Source organism: Passer domesticus, chromosome 10 (assembly GCF_036417665.1).
Source record: "Passer domesticus isolate bPasDom1 chromosome 10, bPasDom1.hap1, whole genome shotgun sequence".
Taxonomy (NCBI): domain Eukaryota; kingdom Metazoa; phylum Chordata; class Aves; order Passeriformes; family Passeridae; genus Passer; species Passer domesticus.
Genome location: NC_087483.1, coordinates 35,329,854 through 35,353,257, shown reverse-complemented (window position 1 = coordinate 35,353,257; position 23,404 = coordinate 35,329,854). Strand labels below are relative to the sequence as shown.

Here is a 23,404-nt window from a genome sequence, read left to right as displayed (position 1 = left end):
AAGAATAAAAGAAAACCAGGGAGACCTTGCCTCACCCTCTCTCAAGATTTCAGAGAATCTTTGCCTGGATTCATGCAATTAAAAAAACATTCTGGATATCTGCTCATATTGTTGACATCTCAAACAAGTCAGTGAGCAGCTGTTTGGATGTTGCCTCTCCAGTTGAGCTGCTTGCTACTGAGATGGAGACAAAAAATCCCGCTAGATGAGCAGGTGAAATTTATTCCTGTTGTCTTTATTGAGCCTAAGAGCAGCCACTGTTCCTATTCCCAGTGGATCCTGTCTGCTGGGAGATGCTCTAAGGACAGTGGATAGTGCTTCAGCTCCCAGGTAGTTGCTAATTGCATCTCACCTCCCCTGATTTAACATAAATGGATCAACCCTTCCAAAACACTTCATCCAGGGCCTCTTTTCAGATTACATGCAGTACCTACAATGCTTGATCTCCTCAGCTATGTCTCTGGACAAGCATTTCAGATGCTGAACTTCTCACTGAATGGCCATGACAGCTGCTCTGAGATTTACAGCTGTCCTCAGCTTGAAGTTATCGAGCAATTTAATGCTGCACTAATTGGCAAAACTGGAAGTCTTTTCACCTTCCCCTACACAAAACAAAACTATTCAGTCTTAGGCCTAGTTCTATAATAAGTAAAATTACAGGTAGGCTATGTAATTTATACACAGGCATCACAGAAAATTCTTCAATGCAACAAAGTTCCTCTTCTGCACCGAGCTAATTTAACTCAGGCTTAATTCTACCTCAATGCTCCATGGATCACAACACAAAGCCAGCAAGCAAGAATTCTTAGATGAAGACAAAGACTGTATCTCTGGGGTACTTCTGAACATCACTGAACCATCAACTTAATTTTTTTATGTTGGGGTTTCTTGTAGGTCCTCTACCTAACAGTATGAATAAGGCAGTGTCATATGTGCTCCAAAAATTAAGGCAAGGAGAGGATATAGGGGTAGGACACATCTCCAAAGAGGGAGAAAAAGTCAGTGTTTCTATAGAACTACATGAAAAAGTATTCTACTTAAAATACAGCCAGATAGACTGTATTCAAAACTTACTGGGTTATTGCAAAAGAAGCACTAGGCAAGGTACTTTAAATGCATGAAACCTTGATGTAAGCCATAGATCATGGACAAGATGTAGGAGACAAAAATCAACAGCATGCCTGTTGGGAGCACCTGAAAAATGTATGCAGTGTGACGCCTGAATGATTCAGGTCTCAGATATTTAGCAGTGCCAGTGCAAGCCTGGGTGAGCTCTGTGCTGTGCTCTTTGGCCACCTCTCAGAGCTGAGGGTGCTGGCAGGGGTCTGCTCCCTTCCCAGCATGGATTTTAACTGCTCAGCTGTGCTTGACAGCCATGTCCCATGGCACAGAGCTCCTCCCCATCCCCTCCTGGCAAGCCTCCTCAGGGTACATTCCCCATATCTCTCCTTCCCAGGAGCACAGTGGCACAATGCAAAATTGCAGTGCTATGAATCAGCACCTCAGCTCAGAGCAGCAGGATGAATTTGTTAATCTCTGTGCTGCTGTATCCTGGTTTGCCACTCTCTCTCCCAAGGGATCCTAACAATATTGCATGACATTTTGGTTTGTAACTGAAAGACCTGGACTACAGCAATAAAAAGGCAAGTACTAAACCTCTGCATTTCCTGTTGAGTATAATTCTGCCTTGCTGTAAAGTTGGGGTACAGCAGCCAGCTGGGCCCCCTGCAGGAATTAACATCTGCTCTGGCACCTACAAAAATATCAAGTCAAAAAACCTGTTTCAAGAAAGAGCAAAGAGCTGAAACAGCTATTTTGGCTTACAGTTTCAGAATATAATATCTTAATTCTGCCTAAATCCTGCCTTAGGCATGGAACTGTTTTCCAGATCTAGCCCTTAGGACTTGTAAAATGTAATGACAAATGCTATATGTTACAATTGTAAGTGACGTGCTGTCTCATATATGCCATAAATACTATTCCCTTATGCTACTCCCCTCTCACACCTAACAGAAATATTACAGATTCACAACTGACTTAGGACAGTAACAGATCAGAATCTGATCCAGGCAACACACAGAACTGTCACTAAGGATCACACAAGCAGAGTTTTTTTAAAAAGCTTCACTGTGTGATGTACCTGGTAAATCACTGATGAGAGCCATTCCTTCTACAATATATATTATCTTCCTATTAGAGATAGCTCTAAACCTCACTTTTATCTCTGAAAGTCCCTGACCTCTGGCAAGTCTCAGATTCCAAATTTAGAACAGCATCTGAATTTTGCAGCTGGTCTTTCCATTCATAATGAGCCAAGTCAAAACTGAATACATCCAAATTGGAGGGGAGTATCAAACTCTGGACTCACATCTGAGTTGTGCAGCAGAGGCCTCTTTCAAACTCTCATCATGAACATGTAGCCATGATGTACATTAATTTATTAAAACACCCAGATCTTTTTTCACAGTAAACCCAGGTAATCCTGCACCAAACTATTATTAGTGATATTAAGCATAAGTTGTCACACGTATTAAATCTAACACAAATTAATCAGCCTAAACATCTGGTGTACCAGACACCTGTGATTGATAGGAGGGTGGGGACCAGACCTGTATGCAAACAAGACACACTGGAAATGCATAAAAGAAAAGCCATCACTCCTTTATGAGTCTGTTATCTGCTTTGCCAATTCTGTTTTAAAAAAAAGGCAACAAAAAAACCCACAAAAAACCCCATAAAATTCACCTCTAGAGAGAAACCTAAAGTTCAGTTGCTCCTCCCATTTCTATTTGCAGCTTTCTTCTCCTAATGTCAACTCCATCTGTCTTCCACAGAAACTTAATATCTTTTGAATAGTGTATTTAATCACTTGCAGGTTTGTCCCCTTGTTTGGCTGTACTGTGCCCTTCATCTGTCAGCTTCAGTGCTCACCATGCTGAGCTCCCTCCCTCCCCCACCCACGGATCCTGGCCCTCCTTTTCAGTATATTGCATTTTATCAGGTCACTCTTCTGTTGTCCTGAGGTTAATTTTTTTCCATCCAACGTGACCCATTTCTGCTTTGTAAGCATATGAATCCCCCATTGCTCTCCTTTTCTATCCTCATTTTACAGAGAATCCTCTCTGTCTTCTGCTTTACAGGATGTCTTCAGAGCCTGCTCTGGCATCTTTGTGCTATAAGAAATGGGATTTTTCCTTTTGGAGAAGGATTTACAATTACAGGAAGTGTCTCTTCCAAAAGCAGCAGTTTGTTTAGTGCAGGGTTGTTGTTACACAGTGATTTACTTTATTTTTATTTTTTTTTTAAGAACCATTTTGCATTATTCATTTCTGATAAATTATCCAGAAGCTCACTCAAACTCCATTCACCCACCCATATTATAAATGAATGCTAACCTATAGAGCATTCTTCTCCCTTAAGGATATACAGGAATTCTAAACAAGTACAATTATTCCTCTTCTATTTTTGAATCTATAGTTTCAGGGAAGTACAGAGCTGTTCAACCCAAATGGAAATCTTCATGGCTGGAACAGCCTTGACATTTCTTTCTGTCTGCTACAACAGCCTACCCATGGTATTGCATTTTCCAGGTACCACAGAGAAAACCAACCAAACATCATCAGATATAAGCAAGCTTTATTTGCTTTTTCTTTACCTCCCTCATTATCCTCAGGTGTTTCAGGGTGGCTCCCCTTTAGGAGAAGCCAGAATTTCTATCAATAGTCAATTAGAGGTGTCAGTCAAGTTTGGAAACAGGTCCTACTCCATTCTGGACATAAACCCTCCAGAGCCCTGACACAGAGATGCTTTTGCAAATGTGGGAATTTGTGCCACTGGAGAAAGTAGCCCAGGTTTTGCTGTGTTTTAATCTGAGCCTAAAGCATTCTGGGACATGGTTTGAAGATTTTATTCAGATATATTCAGTAAAGCCCAGGTATATTTTGCAATCTGCATCCTCTGTGTAAATGGATATGTGGTGTTTCCTTCCAATGTCAAACACAAGGAAGCTGATGGAGCTATGACAGATATAAGCTACAGCTGAAACAACAGTTCTTAATTCCCCAGATGATCAGAATCACTCTCCAGAAATATTAATAGACTATCAAGTCTCTGTGTTGGGTGCCTCTAGGAGCAAGCTTTATGTGAAGCTTTGATTCAATGCATTTCCATTTGCTTATACTATAATATTTACCCACTTTATTAGAATAATTGTCCCACTGCTGAACAGAACTAAACTTTTGCATCAGAAGCCAAATATGCAAAATATGTTTTGCTTTGGGTAAAATATTCTGATCTAAGCAAGGCAGCAGGGAGGACAGCTCCATTCTTTACTGCTCACAGGTCTGGGCCACAACACTGTTCCCTGAGGGAATGTGAGGGACATCAGAAAGATAATCCCACTCCATTCCTGAAAAGTGAGCCACGGCCATCTCCAGTTATCAACATTGCTGGAGAGCACAGGCAGAGAAAACACACTGGCCTATCCATTTTTCGTTAGTTACCCATTACACATTTACTGCTGAAGGGAAATAACCCTAATTTATTGGAGAGTTTTACAGCTGCAGGAAAGCCCATCTCCTCTCCTGATGGTGAATGACATGATCCTAAAGCATCCCAAGGAAACAATTACAGCTGCATCCTGTATTCTCCTGGAGAAATGGGGGAAAATCTACAGATCCAAACTTTCCCTCAGCTGAGAGGGAAAATGTAAAATTTTCTTAACTTCCAGACACTAGCCTTCTCCAGAGAAGCAAATTAATATTGTTTCTGAAGTAGTTTTATGCACAAGCATGAAGGACTGGCTTCAATGGACCCCATGGCATGAACAGCTGCCCATCACAAAAAGAAAAATGCCAAATCAAACAGCAAAACAAAACAAAGCCTTGCAGACTCAAATCCTTGTGCTCATATTAGATTCTAAGCCATTATTTTTTCAGCCAATATCCATTTTTCTCAAAATTGCTTATTCCAAAAGAAACCTATTCAAATTCAATATTTGCCTTTTCTTCTTCTCCCAACTCTTTCCCCCATACTGTTTCTTCCAGAGAAGCCACAATGTTGAATCTGTCATTGCATCCATTTCCATGGCAACAAATGGGATGCCATAAAGAGTGTTTTAATCCAAGGACAGAGTGGTAGATAAAAGTTAGATTCTGAAACACAGAATTCTTGCTCCAAATCAAAGGTAATTACAAAAGGACTATAGAACATTGCTTGTTGAGCTAATTTTCTTTTATGTACACAGAAGTTTCATTCTCTTCACAAAGGACATCCTCACATTTAAGTGCTGAACTATCTGAATAATTTTTATGGGCAGAGGTGATTTAATATGCTAATATTTATCTCATTTTTCTTGATTATATGACATGCACCTTTTTTCTAATCAGCTGATAAGCTAGTTTATATTAAAAAATGAGTAGAAGATGCTATGCTTGATTATCCTCAGTGGCATCTGCTTATTTCAATATGCTGTGGGGAAACACAATTTATGAGAGCAGAAACACATATTTATAGTGACTTCCAGCCTGATGGATTCCAAAACCCTTACAAACTGGCATGGATCCAAAAGAAATTAAATTCTTGATGATATTTTGATTCCTCCAAGTTTTTCTAGTCCCATGGGGTGCTCCTACAAGGATCCCATGGGACACAGTCTGAAGAAGTGCAGCCCTTTATCACCACCTTTCTGCAGTTCAGCACCTTAACCAGCCCTTGCTCCACCCAGCCCCTCCTGTGGATCTGGAAATAAATTAATTGGAAAATATACCATTTTCTGTCACTGGAACAACCCAAAACCTTTGCCAAAAGACTGTTAATAGCCAAGAAAAAAAAAATACAGACATATTTCTCCTTACAATTCCAAATTAGCCAGAGACTGCAAATGTAGTTTACTCAGAAGGCAAGCTGCAATCACAGCTTACAGACTTCTGTCAAGCTATGTACCATGAGGAACAGAAAATAAAGTCTAAATCACACTCTAAAACAGCATTAAGAAAACACTAATGTTGTGGCACAAACTGAGGGAAGTGATAAAAGGAACACATAAAAGCAAGTATTATACAAATTTTTTTTCTAGGGTTTAGGCACACCAGGATACCTGGTTAAATCCTTTTTTAATGTGGCCTGCCAGAGAATCAGAGTGCATATGGCAAGGGCCTGTCCCACCAGGTGCCTCCTTTGATGGAGCTTTTTACCTCAGCCCTCCTGTCCTTCTCACTACAGGCTTTGTATTTCCAAATTCACTTTTCTATAAACATCACAGAAAACTTAAAGAGGTATTGAAGGAGCATTCAAGGTAAGATTTGAACCTGGCTCTGAAGTTTTGAGGGGATGAAAGAGACTGGTGGAAGTTTCTTCAAAAAAGCTCATTGGAAACTTGATTTAACTGGAAAGTAACTGGCATTTCAGAAAAATGTATAAAAGAGCCTTCTTAAGAAATCCTCCAGCAAGATAAAACTTGTCTAGTCACACAATGTCTCACCACTCACTGAGCAATAAAAGCAGAAATGACAACCACATGAAATTATATTACGTGGAGTAGCTTGAAGCCTGCTCAGAAATTCAGTTTTATGCTCTCACCAAAGCATTTCATCTTCCAAATTACATATTCATTTTAAACTTTTTGTCTCTGTTCTTGCTTTTGTTATAACAGAATTGGGTTTGAGTCTGCTTTGGGTCTGTGTTTTGGATTTTTGCTGGAGAGGGTGTTGATAACTCAGAGATGTTGGGACTACCTGGGAACAGTATTACAAATAAATTAATAAATCTTAATACTATAATTATCAATTACCAATAAAAGAAATGCCATTTTTCAGAGTAATATACCTTTTTCTTAATTTAAATCATACTTCCAAGGGACCTTTTACATATAGTTGGTTTTTTTTTCTTTAGTCAAATATTTTCTCATGTGCTTAATATTGAATGGATAAAAAATTATTCGTAGAACTTGAGCCAGAATCAACATCCATAGGAAAAAAATCCATCCAGGGGACTGTGTGTTCTTTTTCACATTAAGAAAATCACTTCAATCAAAGAAACTGAAAAACAAAAAGTGGGGTAGGGTAGGGGAAATGTGCTTTTTTGAGTGAATTTGAATGTCCCATTGTAATTATGACTTTGTCATTTTTGTCTGACCATAGGACAAAAAAATCCAAAAACCTACTTATTTCACATAGAAACTCCAAATGGCCTTTTCCTACAATATAATTTTAATTGTATATAAAGTCACAAATCTGAGCCTCCAGGGATTATGCACTGTCCAGCTCCTATGTGTGACTTGCTAGACAGAAAGTAATCTGTGATGGCATTGTGTTAATCCTTTGAGATGACATATTAAATCTGTTGTACATCCAGATACACAAAATAATCAATAATCAAATAAATAATCAAATAATAATATTTTGATAGTTACTACAAATTGCTTTTTCTAGACTCCAGTGGGTAGCCCACCACGTGATCCTTAACTTCTCCACACAGGACTCACAGGGAAGCCTGTAGAAGCACATTTCTGCAGAAATGTTTCCTAGAAATGTCTTTTTTATAACTGCTAAAATGCCTAAAGCAAATCACACTGTGTATTGCAAGGAAGCTCACGGGTAGATGTTCGAATGTCTTTATTTCAACAAATGGAATACATATATTCCCCATGTTCTTTCATTTAGATCTCAGTGATACTTTTATATCTCCTTTGCTTGCTTTTTTAATCATTTACAGCCTCTGAGAAAAATAGGAATAATGCTCTATAAAGTGGTATGTGAAAAGCCAGCTCTACAGTGCTTCTGTACCCTAAATGTTACATTTGCACAGAGTTAATAGCAAGACATTTAAAGAACAGTGCAATACTAGTTTCCATTCAGCTGTCACTGAGGGGAACAAGAAACCCACCTATCAAAAATTGAGGCTTATTTCATGTCGGCTTCATGCCTGGGTGTCTCTGTTATAACTCAACTAAAAGCTGTAGTTTTCTACTGATGTTAACTGGCAGAGCTTTTCCTGGCCAGCTAGAAAAGCATGAAGAAACACAATACATGTGCTAAAATGTTGGGATTTCTTTTGCAATCTGAGGGCAAATATCTGAGTTCCTGCCACAAACCTTTCCAAGGAATCTGAGGGTGAGCCTGAAGCACTCAGTGAGTGAGTCCTTCACTGCACAGCACTCTGTGGAGTCTGACACATCCAGATCTGCACACCTGGGCTGGCCACCTACCCCTTTCTTGATCTTTTTATCAAACAGTTTACTCAGTCACTATCTGTGGTGGGAAAACAACTCCAACAAACCAAAAAGCACTGCAACACAAGCTTGGCTTAATGCTACAAGAGCTCAGGACTTGCTATACACATGCACAAAATACACGGGGACCATTGTTCCCAGTTTGACCTTAAAATATGGAAGGATGATGTGACCTTTAATGCCAACTAGTCATTTCTCTGTGTTTTTGAAAGCAAGTTATGGCACTTTGGGCTGGAAAGGACAGACTGGAATGATGTTTTCCTCTATCAGAAGCAAGAACTCGGAGCACAAGTACAAGCACAGGCTTCAAAGGGAGCTTGATAATACAAACAGGCAGAAAACAGTAATATTTGTATGCCCAAAGTCAACAGCATATCATAATATGCACTGGGACTCCTAGTTTATCCTCTGACCTCTTTCCCAATCCTTCAGCACAGTCACAGGACAGGTGGCAGCAGCAACAGCCAAAACACATCTTTAATCTGAAATTTACAGATGAAACTGTTGCTGAAAAAACCTCATGAACTTGGGAATCTGTTTCTTCCGTGGAATAAAGGTTTGTTGTAACAATATCCAGAGTTACAAGCAAGCCATTAAAAATTAACAAACCCATACCCTTAAATATAATGCATATATATGTTTAGTAGCCTATGAAGAATAGCTCTGAGACCACATGTTGTTGAACATTTAATGTAGAGAGCCTTCATTTCCCCTTGTCAAAATAAGCTCAGGTTTTGTTATTGAAGAGGCAGGAAACAAGATTAATGGTCCCATGGCTGTGAGTTATTTTTAGCTTGTTTCTCTCTCTGCATTGTATTGTTTGTTTGTGTAGTGTAAAGCAAATGAGAAATTATATGAAACACACTTGGTTACCATATTTGTCTGGCCATTAATTGCACCATGAATGACAATGTACATCAATAATAATTTACCTCTAAAAAGTCTCAAGTTGCAGCTTTTTGCTGAGATATTCAAAATGATGTAGAGGAATTGCTGTTATCCTCATTAATTTTAATACAAGGTATGTGTCTAAATCATGCCTCCATATCCCAAGATTGTTTAGTAATCTCAACCCATTTTTCCTAATGACATGATTTTGCTTAATTATGTAAAAATGCAACATGATTTGGTTATTTAACATCTTCTTAACTTTATATTACTACAGAAGATGAAAGAAAATAGAACCTTATCTGCATATGACATGGAAAAACACAGTGTGATGGTTCTTTGTCAGTGCCTTATCCCAGTGTAGGCAAAGAAACCTTGTGATTTATATTTAAAGGTCATTATTTTGAGAGACCAGCAGTGCCACTGATCAAAACATCAGAGATGATTTAGTTTCAAAGTTATCACTGAATAATTAACTTATTTAAAACTCAGACAAAATAAATATGCAAAACAGTGAGATGATATTTGACAGCTCCTCCACTCCTTTTAATTTTTAATGTTTATGTGGATTAGATTAGCAAGAAAATCTAATTCAATTTGCAACACCATAATTTGAAACATGAATATCTAAGTTTCAGTGGATGGTCACTGTAAACAGTGAAGTAATTCAATGGGCCAGATTCAAATATACTCAATATACCACCCTACACACTCACAAAATAACCAAATAGATATAAAAGCACAAGGGAAAATACCTAATAGCCATATAATATTGAAACATCAGAACAAATTGGATATTTGATTATTTCATAATTCTTTCAGATAAAAAAAAATAAATCTTTTGCTTTAAAAATTATTTGTGGGTAGAACTTGGTAAGCTTTTACACTAAGAGACCATTTCATGTCTAAGCAGCTACAGGGAGGAATTAACACTTGGAACAGCTCAGCAAACTGGCACTACAGGCATTTTGGGGAGGCATTAGGGGTAATCAAGGACTGATCAGACAGTGAACAAAGGATGCTTTCCATTCAGAGCACCATGAACAAGCCATAACAGAGAGCCAGAGAGAGGCAAGGGTTGGAAGGGAGCTCCCAGACCATTTAGATCCACCCTCTGCCACAGGCAGGTGTGGCACCCACCAGCTCAGGCTGTGAGTCAGGTGTGGGACACAGGAGAAGTTGGAGCACTGATCCAACTCACTTTTCACTCATCCTGCTGCAGACCACCTCAGATTATTTCAGCAAAGACATTTAAGCTCTTAACAGGAGAAGAAACTCTCCAGACAGCCTCATCCTGCTGTCACCACCTGTGCTCTGAACAGCAGCAGGGACAACTGCTGTAACATGGTGAGCTCTTGTCAAGGTAATCAGGTGGGTCATAATATCTGAACTGCAAACATGTCCAAAAAGTAAAAAAACTGTGTGATCTGACTACCTTTGGAGAGACAGAGTGGGGGAAAAGACCACTGTGTACCAAAACACTTTGTTCCTTTTAAAGACAGTCCTGGGTACATGAAAGCTAAAGGATGTTCCCACACTAAGTAAATTGATAAAATACAGTAGACAAGATAAAGACAAGGAGATAAAAGCAAGACTTTAACGAGCTTTTCCATCTCTATCATTAACAAGAGAGCCAAGTGTCCAGCAGGACAGAGTGCACCTGATCTGTGATCACCCCTGCATCTCACAGGGGACACAGAAGGGAAGCTCTCAGCTTCAGCAGCTGTGCTGTGAGGCAGCCCAAATATCACACATCACATCAGAAAGGGAAGCTGGAAGTCACAGGGTAAACCCACCCTGTTGTACGTGTGTGCTTCAGCTGAGCCACTATCCAAATTTCAGGAGCTGACTGGTTTAGTTTTAAGAGGTGAAGCCTTAAAAGATGATCTAGAAGGGAGGAAAAAATCAGAAGCACTACTAGAAAGCAATAGGTAACTTCTCTCTTTTTTTGCTTGGTGCCTTACAGGACATGATCCAAAGTCCACTAAAGTCAAAGAAATATTCCACTAATTTCTGAAATCAAAGTGAGAGGCTGATCAAATTCCTGATGAAGTAATAAAGCTAAATATTTGCTCTAATTCTCATTGAGAGAAGAATAAACAAGGATTTTTTTAGGGTTTCTTAAGTCCCAAATGGAGCCCACTACACCTCTGGCTGGAAATGCTCTGCCAAAATGTTGTTTCTCAGACTTCAAAAAGACAGTACAAGATGTGACTGCAACATAAATGCAGTGGACTTCAGTTTCTGAGCATTTTGTACTATGGCAGAGCATCACCAGGAAGTGAAAATGAAACAAAAATTGCACCACCCTAATTGTGGTACTTTCTAGGAGTCCAGGTGTGCATTTTCTTCACTCTTCAAGCACTTGCTCCTGAAAAGGTTTGAGGGATCCTACCTAACACATCCTGGTAACAAACTCAAAAACAGCTGTTGGAGGAGTATGAGGGACTAATATTAGAATTAGCCATGTTTTTGGGGTTAAATTTGTCTAAGATTAAGGGAAGAACTTAAAGAGTTGTACCTGAAAGACTGTATCCAAAATACTCTTGAGAAAGAATTATAAGAAAAGATATGGTCAGAACTCTGACATCCCTCATTTTAATTTTGCTGAGAAGAAATGGAAATATGACAATTCTGGCGCTTTGGGGTATGATAATCGAGCTCACTGGTTTTGCTTGGACCTTTTGGATGAGGTCCAGGCAAAACTAGTGAGCAACCAAACTTTATCAAGGACATCACAAGACAGTAAAAACCCCCAAGATTCATTGTAGTCTCTGTGAGTCACAAGCTGTAACATTTTCATAAATTTCAGTTGAAGATGAAAGAGGATCATGGCTATGTTTAAATCAATGGACCCAGAAACACTTCCAAGATATTAAATATAGGTCTGTGCCCTTGAACACCACGGCTCCATTACTGAGAGAGATTTTTGCATGCAACAGCCATCCTCCTCTGACTTCCACTGAAAAGAAACCCAGCCCACAGATCAGTATCTTCTGGCCATGTCCTTGGTCTGGAAAAACCAACCCAGGAAGGTACATAGCTAAATCAGCCAGAGGCAACATATCTGTCATCCCAAATTCCCCTTTCCAATGAGAACCAAGCAGAGTAATTTAAACAGATCAATATTGGATCAATACACAATACTGAACTATTGTGTATTAGTTTGATTTTCTCGTAGCACTTGACTTTGTTTCATTAAATGTGACTTTATGAGTAAATATTTTACAAAATTGAGTGGAAGTTTCATAGGAATGGAAAAACCAAAGTCCATGCATATGGAAGGTAATGTTTTGAAAACTTCATTTTCAAAAGAAGTTTTCATTTCTCAGGTGTACTGGGCCCTGAATAAGATAAATATATTTTTGTGAAGCATAGATTACATACATCCCCTTTCATCTTTCTAAGGAAATGGCTATAGGAAACATGCTGTCCAAATTAGAGGTGAACTTCCCTATTAGATCATATCTTAATCCCCATGAAGCTTCTACACCACACTGCCAATGAAAAAGTCTTAAAGAGAATGTGTGTGTAGTTTAGGTGTGTTTTAAGACTCATTTTTAAGGTATAAACTTCTGTTTGCAAAAACAAAATTGTGATCCCTCCCTCTCCAGCACTACAGTGCCTCCTAAACCTGATCCCTTTGTACAGGGCTCAGCAGGGCTGGCAGAGCCACATTTCTGCCGCTGGAGATGGTTCCTGCCCTGGGCTCTGGGATTCCAGTTTCTGGGAAAGCCCTGCATGCTCAATAAAGGCACATCAACCCTCAGAGGGTCTCACTGTAAGATTGAATATTCCCATGCAAAACAAGTCATTCCATGGTCAGGACGGGGATCATTGTACATTGGAGATCAGCCATAAGTACATTGGATATTTCTTCAACTTCCCATTGGAATGTATCTGTACAATATAAACATTAAAATATCAATGTAAAGATTATCTCTTAATAACCTCAGGGTAAGAATGAGACCTATTCTCTTGCCTTACTTAGCAAGTGACCTTAACATCTCTACCTACAGCACAGTTATTCTGTTTTTCTCTCAAACCGCATGACTACAAAAATTAATTATTTCTTGCTTTCACTTATTTTATAAGGTATTTCTTTCACAATGTATTCTTTCACCTTAACTGCACTGATAGAGCACTGCTGGGTGAAAGAGAGATTAAACATTTTCATCAATAGGTAGGAAGGATGAAAAGAAAACAAATGGATTTTGAATTAACATTAAAACATGAAAGTGAGTTATGCGGGCGTTTTTTGTGTGTTATGAACAGATTCTGTAAGTCATACAGCATTCCCCAAAATGTTCCACATTTCTGGTATCTTTGCTATGTTTGAAATAGTAGATACCTCCTCAAAATGGAATTAACAGGCTGTATCCACTCATGGGAATCTCACTCAGTCTGCCAAGCTCATTCTCAGAAAGAGACTCTGAATGATTGGGTTAAGCACACATTTAAGGACAAGCTAGAAGAATACTTTGAAAAAAAAAAAAAAGGATTCATCCCATCCAAAGGGGAATTTAAATGTTTCCAAGCACTGGAGCCAGCAAAGCTGCTGAAATATGAGATAACATTCAACAGAGGATCCCTCTATCAGGATATGACTCTGAAAGTGACTTTCATTATTGCTTGTTTTCCACAAAAGAGCTGGGCACAAGGTCAGGGGCATGACAATCCCACAAAGAGAAAGTAGGTCTTGGCTCAAATGCTAGGCTGGATGTTAAAAGCAGAGAAAAATCTAAAATTATCCAAAGAGGGTTACAGGTGATGGCAGGTACTATGGAGTATGGAGAAAAAGGACCATTTCAAAATTCACCTCTGTGCATGAATAAAAATCTAAAAGTCCCAGAGCAGCAGCTTCTGCATTAGATTCTCTGTCAAAAGCAGGCAAAGAGATTTGAAATTCTTGATTAAGGTATAAATATTTTCAGGATCTGCACACAAATTGTGCCATCACCTACTTGAACAGATTGCTATAGATATGGTTAATGACACCTCTGATGTATTGGGTCCTGTGCTCTGCCAGGAGGACAATTTAGGGCAATTTTGGTTAAAAAAAACCCAAAACCTAAGAGAGTGCCAGCTAGGAGTCCTGTACATATGTTTGTCTTCTGCTTCTGCCCTTACCCCTGAACCTCCTGACTGAGGATGCACTGGGCCCCTTGGAGCATCCTGAATCCATCAGATCTCATTAAATCCTCATTAAACCCACCCTGCATCCATGAGATCTCATTAAATCCTTCCATTCTGAAACAGAGTGTTTGGTTTACATTTTCCACTGTGTTCAGGGGTGCAGGTGGGACTAGCCCACCCTATCTGAATTCCTTTGCAACTACAGCTGGTGGTGAGAAACATCAAAAATTCTGTCCTCTCACACCACTGGCAATGCAAAAATGAGGTTGTATTTATATCTATTTTCTTTTAGACTTTAAGCACAAATGTACAGTGTGGCTCTGTATAATCTGACATATCCACCATTAGGCAAGATTTATTCATTCAAGTTCTATGTTTTCCCAGCCTTTGTCTGTGCTCCTTTCTTTGCACCCAATAACATGGTAAGAATAGATACTATTTCTTTTTTATATGATAACAAAGCAGTTTCTACAAGAAAGACTTGTTTATTATCTGGCTCTGCAGTTCTAGGATAATACAAACCAAAAAATAATAAAACCTAATAATAATACCAATGAAAATAACAACAGAATATTGCCAGCAGAAAAGTAGACATGGAAGATAAACAATGTATGCATCCTTGACTACACAAATACAAAATTAATGTGCAAATACATTTATAAATTAAAGCATTGAATTCTGCTCACTGTTACTTCTGAAACAGCATGATTTTTTTTCTGTGTTGTACTGAATTATAGCCCAGTCTTATGAGAATTTAATGTAAAAAAGTTCATTTAAGTTGCAAGTTTCATGAGTTTTAGTAAAAGTAGTCATTGGGACTGCTGTACTTATTATATAACACAGATTTTTCTCTTCTTTAAAATTATTGATAATCTGAATACAAATAAAGGAAGATGTAATACAATTACATTGTGTTTAGTAAATAGTGAATAGAGAAAAAATAGTTTGTTAATCCATTCTTTACTGAAATAATTTGAAAAATATTTAGGAACAACAATGACAATTAAGAAAAATCAGAAATCAGGTGTAACTGATTTCCAGAACTTAAAAGGGCTAAATTCATCAGGGTGTCTTTTAGATCCACAGTTTTGTTGAGCCTGCCAGATCTCTGGCAGCTTCACCAGCTGACTCTCTGCTTTGTGAGTGAGATCCAAGCCCACCCTTTCTACATCGTTTTCACAAACTTAAATTGCAGCCTGTGCTGTGTAAGGAAGGCTCCTGCTTCACATGGACAGAAGTTGAAATTGTAAAGTCATCAAGCACAGTGCACTTTACCAATGCAATGCTAGTTCAGAAACACCTGTGCTAAACACCTGACCTACTGTGAAAATGCACAGTATTCAGCAGCCTTTCAAATTTTCCATTTGTCACCCACGGTGAAGAAAGGAGGAAGGGAAGTGCTTCATACAGACTGGAGGATAAAAAAAACCCCACACTGAGACAATTTATTTTGACTCCTTTAAAGGCCTTTTGACGATGTTCCAGAAAGGCACCCTGGGGCTTCTTCACCTGTGGATCAGTGCACCCCCTTTCCACAGTGATATTTAATCACTCCCCAAGGGGACCAGGGGGAAGTTCTAAATACAACCACCAAGAGGAATGCTCTGAAGAGCTAGAGCCACAGTTTCCATCACTCTCACACAGAAAACTATGGTGAACTTTGGGGTTTGCTCATTTAGCAAAATCTGAGCCAGAGAAGGAGAGAGAACAGAAGTGGAAGCCAAAAAATGGGACACTACAATGAGGGACACTACAGTGCTATTGAGCACGTGAGGTTAAACCTGTAAACTATGAACAGTTACTAGCAAAAATGGCTTTAAACTGCACTGGATTACACCACCAATTTGGAGGAAATAGCTGGTTTAGAGAAAGAGCCCTAAGAATTTCAGTTAACTGCTTGCACACTGGGCTATAAAGTGACCTGCAGAGTCTCAGCAAGAGCATTTTGGAATAAATGAAGAGTGAATCATTTTGGTGAATGAAAAGCTGAAAGCCTCCTCAGTGAAGAGAAAAAAAAAAAAAAGAAAAAGAAAAATTGGGGAAAAACTGAAGAGCATCATCAGCTAACTTTTTTTCTGTAATATTTAGGATAGAAAAGGAAACAGGTTGAAAAAAAATAAGACAAAACACACATTTCATATTCTCAAGAAATGCTTAAGTTCTGCATGGAAATGCATTTATATAAGTACTCAAACTGCAAACATCTAGTACTCATGCAAATATGCTTTTCCAGAATATTCATGCTAGAAAAAAATTGTACAACTCATGCTCCAATCCAGGTGAAGTTGTAACTCCCTGTTCAGGGACCAGGAATGATCCAACCTGAGAGAATCAGCCCTGGACAGTGACCAGGAGTTTACAAACAGACAAGATTCAGGAAAGTCTGTTAGAAAGCATGCAAAGTGCCAAAATCAGAAAGAGCAGTACAACATAAAAAGTTGTGAAAGAAATAGTGAGTACCCACCACAAGCTGTAGTACAGGCAATGTTTCTGACACTTCCAGGAGGAATAATTCTGCAAATGTTTATCAACATAAATATTTCCAGCACTTTCCCTTTCTAGCAATTAGCAGGCAGGCCTGTCTGATCTCTGGTGCAGAAGAGCTCAGTGCTGAACCTTCAAACCCAAGCTGCTCATCCTCTGCAACACTCGGTGCCCAGTGCTCAGCAAAACCCCTGCTGGGCATCACTGCAGAGCAGGAAAGGAGATCAAAAGGCCAAGGCCAATTAAGAAAAACTGTGGCTGATCTAGTAGAGAGTAAGAAAATATTTCCTTTCTGAGCTTTTAACTCAAACAGGATGCAACTAAGGAGGAACAGCAGAGCATACTAGGAAGGAACTACATAGAAGGAACATACATACATCCATAGAAGGAGCTACAGAGCATAAACTACACCTGATTGCAGAAGTGTTTGTTACAGGGGTGGCAAGGAAAGGGCAAATTTCACAGGTGGTGGGAAAGATAGGGAAAAAATTAGTTGGGCTGTTGCTGGAAAAGTTAGAAAGTGACAGGGGACCAAATTACAATCTGTCATAAACAACTGTTACACTGCGTTTTCCCAGACATTTTGTCCTCTAGCTGGAAAAAGTGCACTGGATGGAAGAGAGCGGGGTGGCTGACAATAGCACAGGAGGAAGGGATCATGGGAGAAACTACCACTGAAAAATACAGCCTTATCTAATACTGCAAACTGAGTTTTAGCAGGGTACACAGATCTCCAGGATGACAAAAGTACACCAAAATGTAATTTTAAAAATCGAAACACCAAGAAATGCCTTCATATTGTGCAGCTTTTCCTCCAGAAGTTTTAAAAGATAATTTGTCACTTTTTATAAATGTCAAGAAAACTTTGTTTTGTCTGCAACATCTTTGAATTTATTGCCAAAACTGTCATAGAAACAGCACTAGCAGTTTGATCCAAAGGTCACCAAAGTCAGTGGGAAGAGCAGCACTTTTTTCATTGGGATTTGGATAAAACATAAATAAACTCCGTGCATATTTTAATATAGAATAAATAAAATTCAACAGAGAATTACAAGAACAAAGACAAGGGAAAATTAAATTCACTGGGTTACTTTTTCTCTGCCCTTACAACAGCTGTTTTCTGAAGAGAAAGAAAGGCAAACTCCCTTTCAGTGCAGCCTATTTAAGTACAGCAAAGATTACACTCTCCATAATCCTATGCCTCTCCTTTATTAAATAGTCTTGCTTTGAGCTACTTCTGTGCTTCTCTTGGGATGGCATGGAGCATATAATTGGATCCACTTCATATGGAGAAAAGAGCCTGTTAACCAGCAGTTGCAACAGCAGATGCTTGTTCACTCGTGAAAATAAAGACAGAAAGTTTCCATCAATCATTTAAAACTCCAAACATCCAGGCTGGGTTTTCTCTCAGCAGCATTGCTGTGCATGCAATTTTTACCTTTCTAAACCCAGTACCCAGGCTTTCAAAAAGTATTTCATTGCCCTTAAATAATGGTGTAACTGTTAATGAGAAACACAAAAGCCCTCCCTGGCAGTTGGCAGTGCTGCCTTTGCTGTCTGTCACTGCAGGAATTATATCTCAGAACAGGTTGGGACAATGCACCATCCAAATGAAAGCCCTTGGTGATGCACTGATCAAGATGGAACTGTCCAAAAAGTTCACCATGAGTTCAAAATTCAGCCAGCATTTATTTGACTAAGCAAAGGGGAAAAGGACTTGCAAAGAGAGAAGAAGATGTTAAACGTGGTGTATCACATCTCACTTGTGGCAGTGATACAGGTGATCTGAATAAACTGGGGCAAAGTCATGAACCTGATGAAAGATTAAAATCACTTGCAAAGGCTATTCCTCTTCCTAAGGACTTCCAAATGAGCACCAGAGTTAGGCTTATGATCAGCCCTCTTCCTCCTTTTTCCCTAGCTTCTCTGCCTTTATTAACCCACAAGGCTTCTTTACCCCCTAGATAAGGGGTTAAATTAGAATTAGACATGTTTACATGATAGACAGTGCATTGTTTAATATGGCAATCTCCCACCCAAAGCATCTCTTCCATCAGAATTAGGTGCACCACAGCACTGCAGATCCAGGAGCAGCACCCAGGAGCTGGGATATGCCATCTGAGCAGCCAGTTAACACAGGACCACATGCACACCTGCAAATCCCTGAAGCCAGGAAGCTGAAATGCTCAAACAAGCAGCCAAATTAGCCAGCTGATGAGAGATTTGGTGCACTGTATTGAGGTAACAGACATGAAAACATCCAAATAATCTTAAAACATAAAGGTGTGGCCTTATTTTTAGAAATCACCTTTTCCTGCTATTTCCATAGGTTACATAAAGGATTCAGACTTCATAGCCAGAGCTTTTCTTGTTGCCCACAAGGATGACATCAGCTGCTTTGCCTTTGGGGCTTTAGGCACGTGGGGAAAACAAATGGGATTTGGGAAGCAGAGTGATATTTTCTGGAAATAGCTTGTTTCTTTGGCATTATGCAAAGCCCCTGCAAGACTGCAGGCGACCAAAGCAGCCACCAAGGGACAGAAGGCAATCAAAGCAAGTACAGCTTTAGGGTCTGAGATACAGAATTCAACTGAAGTTGGAAAATGGCTACATTAGCCCTACAATTTCATCTAGCATTCAAATGATTTTTAAGTCATTTGGAAATGGCAGTGTTTTAACAAACACACAAAAGCTGTCTCTTCTATTTTTTTTTTTCTTTTTTTTTCCCCTGGTGAAAATTAGGTGGAAGGAGTAATTTTCATAGGAATCAACAATGCACCCAGCAAAAAGATCAAATTTTAATCTTCTATCTCATTCTTCCCTACATCCTTCCAATAAAGACACAGCAGATTTCAGAGAGGCAGGAGTTTAGCAGAACTATCAGGGCTGATTTCATCCTATTGTTTCATGTAACTACAAAATAAATTCTCACATTTCAAAATAAATCTAAACAAAATGAAGATAACAAGAGGTCTATAAGTCACTAACAGGAGTTCAACTCTTCCTCACAGCTTTTTCTTCTTTGTCTGACACTGTGTCACTTCTCCCATGAATAACAGAAGGTAGAAACAAGAACATATTTGTACCCCTTTTTAAAAAAGACATTTTTAAAAAGATATCCCAAAAAATAGTATATATACCTAAACCAGTATTTTTTTTTTCCTTGATGAAGGGGATTGTTTTAAACTTCAGTCATGGAATACAAGGGAACTGGAGCCCACTGACATCCCCCCAGATGAGCCAGCTGCTGTGGGTGTTGGACAAAGCAGCAGGGGAGTCCTCATGGAGCTGGGGCTCCTTTGCACATTGGGATTTATGCTAAATGGGGTGTCCTGGGAGGAGAGGAGCTGGCTCAGTCCTGGCAGGTTTCCTGGCATCTTGCTTCCCCCTACTGCACAGCACGGCTCAAATACGATATGAGTGCATGGCTGATGGGCTTGGTAAACAAATTTAGGCCACTTAACGTGGAGGGGGCTCAGAACTGGCAGAAAGAGAACCTTGCAGAGCCAAGGGGACCCCAGAGCATCTCCCTGCACAGGCCTGGGGAGATCCAAGCCAGCCACGCTCTGCAGATTAGACAGGAGGAGTGAAGCCTCTGACTGTATCGGTCACTTCCCAGCCACCATTACATGAAGGAATGAATTCCACAAACACAGAAGGCACTTTTGTGCTGAATGATCTACAAAGCATCTTCAGGCACTGAGTTACCCAGAGAGTTTGTGGTCTCATTTTCTGGAGGTATTCCAAACCCACCTGAATGAAATTCTACCCAACCCACGTTAGCAGGAGGGTTGGGCTGGTTGATCTCCAGAGGTTCCATCCAACCCCAACCATTTAGTAACTGAGAATTCTGCTGTGAGGGAGAACCAAGGTAACTCCAGCCCTTCCCCCCAATAAGCCTATTTTTCTTCCTGACTCTGCTACTCAATCTATTTCTGTCCACCTGCCAGAAGAGACAAGAGATCCAAAAGCACAAGATAAATCATAATAAATCTAATATTTCCCCAGTACCCTAATTTAAGCCTTTATTTTGCTCCAGTAAGGAAATAATGAGACAGAGAAACATAACCTCATTTATAAAACTTGTTTGCCAAGAGGAGGGGGTTCTGTTTCTTCCAGCTACCTGGAGTTATCATAACACTAGAGAGATTAAATACAGACAGATTTTTATGATGCATAGCTTGCTATTTATTGCAGAATACAAAACTGTGTCCAAAAGAGCAACAAGTAGGAGACTACAGGAAGCCTCACACAATTTTAATAAGTTTTGACTGGCAAAGCACAACAAGCTTGTCAATACAAGTCCAAGTTTGCTGCGTGCCAGCAGTACATGGGTCCCAGGGTGAGAGATGCCAAAAATGAAGAGGTGCTGCAAAACAGGAAAGAAAGGTGGAGAGGACTCTCTGGGATGCTTTATATATCTTATTATAATATAGATTTGGTGGGTATTTTGACCACAAACATCCTGTGGCAAATCTGTTACGCTAAATGGTCTCTTTCATATCAAAAATCAAAATTTTAAATTAAGAATAACAAAAAACATTTGGCAATACATATCAAAAATAGGCAGTGATGGTCCAATGAATTCACATCACATAAATACTGAACTGATTATTAGGCTGTAACTTCTAACAAAATTTAAGAAAGATACAATATTTTCCACATAGATTTACTTTGGATGTGTTGAATTATGTGAACTGACCACTGGAGGAATAGAAATGTGATCTCCAAGTTTGACATGAAAACAGTAGATATATTGAAAATTTTAAAAAGACATTTTGAAAAGAAAATCCAAACAACAAAAGCAGTAAATGTATCAGTGAAGTTCCTTACTTAAAAAAAAAATATCATAGTTGATGTTTATATGCCACTATTTTTTTCTTTCAGCAGCTAGAAGTTTGAAAAATTAAAGTTGCCATTGTTTGTTTAGAAGGATCTGCTGAGTTAGGAATGCCCTTTCTAGTGACACCAAACAATCCCAAGTAACGTGGGTATTTCTGAGAACCACAATATAAACCACACCATGCTGAAATGAGTCTTTCCCTGATTGAGAAGTTTTGACTGGAATCCTGATTCCAGTGCTGTTTCTTGTAACAGGTAGTCACTTACTTCAGGAAAAATCCCATTAAAACCTGAAGCAAATAAATTCACAGCTAAACCTTCTGCTACTATTTGTTTTCAAAGCCAAAGGTCTTTTTATTTTTTAAAGTTTTGAAAGAAAAACATTTTGTTTACCTTCCTCAATGTTTCAATGGGAAGTATAAATAATACAGCTATAAAGACAGCTCATTTTCCTCTTTCCCCAGTGACCTTTTCCACAGATTGATCTACAAGAGAAAACATCTCTGGTTCAGCTCTCAGTACATTCACCCTGAGAGCCACTGTTAATAACAGATTCAGTGTCCAAGTGTGACACTGTCAAGCTCAACACAGACAGACTGGGACACTGGCACAGATGGGGAGTTTTATCAGGATATGGACATGTACCATAGAATCAGAAAATGCTTTGGGTTGGAAACAACTTTTAAAGTTCTGCTGGTCCAACTCATCCCATGGGCACAGTTGGACCAGCAGCCAACTGGTCCAACTAGACCAGAGCCCCATCCAACCTGGCCTTGGACATTCCCAGGGCTGGAGCATCCACTGCTTCTCTAGGAAAGCTGTTCCAGCCTCACCACATTCACAGTGAAGAATGTTTTTCTAAACTCTAATCTAAGTCTACCCACTTTGGAGCTTAAAACCATTGCCCCTTGCCCTATCACTACTTGTAAAAACTATTTTTCAGTCTTATAAACCCTTAAAATATATTCAAAGGTCACCATAAAGCTTCCCAGGGCCTTCTCATCTCCAGAGATAGCACATCTTTCAGAAACTAACATTTTATGACATTCCTTTACAGTGAATGATTAATCCTGAAGCTTTCATCTGAAGTGCTTTTGCAGATTTTGGTGCTTATACAAGATTTGCAATGAAGCAAGAACTCTACAGAGATGGCACTGATGTATGAGGCACACCTCTTGGGAACAGAGCAGTGACACTCCAGGATAGGAAGCAGGATCCATTTTCCAACAAATCTTTGGTCTAGTTTCTTTATAAGTGACATCTTTCTCATAGTAAGAATTACCTTGAAATGTAATAGCACGGGTTTTTAAATCAATTTTTCTAATTCTGGAATGCAGCACAAGAGGTTTCTTTTAATTATTTCTCAGCAGTCAAACCCCAGCTTTTCCTCAGGAAGCCAGCATCCAAAAATATGCAAAAAAATTTACACAGAATGCCAACTTAAAATATTAACAATACAAAATATTAATCTGTAAACCATTTCAGGGATCCCAAGTGTTCCAGTCCTCTCAAGCATAAGCTTTTCTGTATTTCTGTATATCTGGGGGATTCTACTGTTACACACCTCCAGACTGGGAGGAAAAGGTGCAGTATCATGACTTGAAGTACATGGTTATTCAATTTTCCTGATAAGACACAAGTAATATCTTTCAGGTCACAGGCATGGAAATCTCCCACTATAAGTTGCTTTATTATTGCAGGCTCCAAAGGCAATTAATATGTGTGAAACTGGAGGATGATCTTTCATCCCAGTGATCAAGCAGGAGAACACAGCCCACACTACCATCAGATCTCAGTCTTGTTTTAGTGGCTGGTAAAATATTA

At 39.2% G+C, this 23,404-nt stretch overlaps 1 long non-coding RNA gene across 1 annotated transcript in view; it reads right to left on the bottom strand.

The window, feature by feature from the left end:
- The window catches only part of LOC135309466 (uncharacterized), a 197,053-nt gene that overhangs the window by 74,201 nt on the left and 99,448 nt on the right, over window positions 1-23,404 (bottom strand). The window contains exon 3 of the long non-coding RNA XR_010369730.1: window positions 21,974-22,065. This is a non-coding gene — a long non-coding RNA (uncharacterized LOC135309466). The remainder of the gene's footprint in view (window positions 1-21,973; window positions 22,066-23,404) is intronic.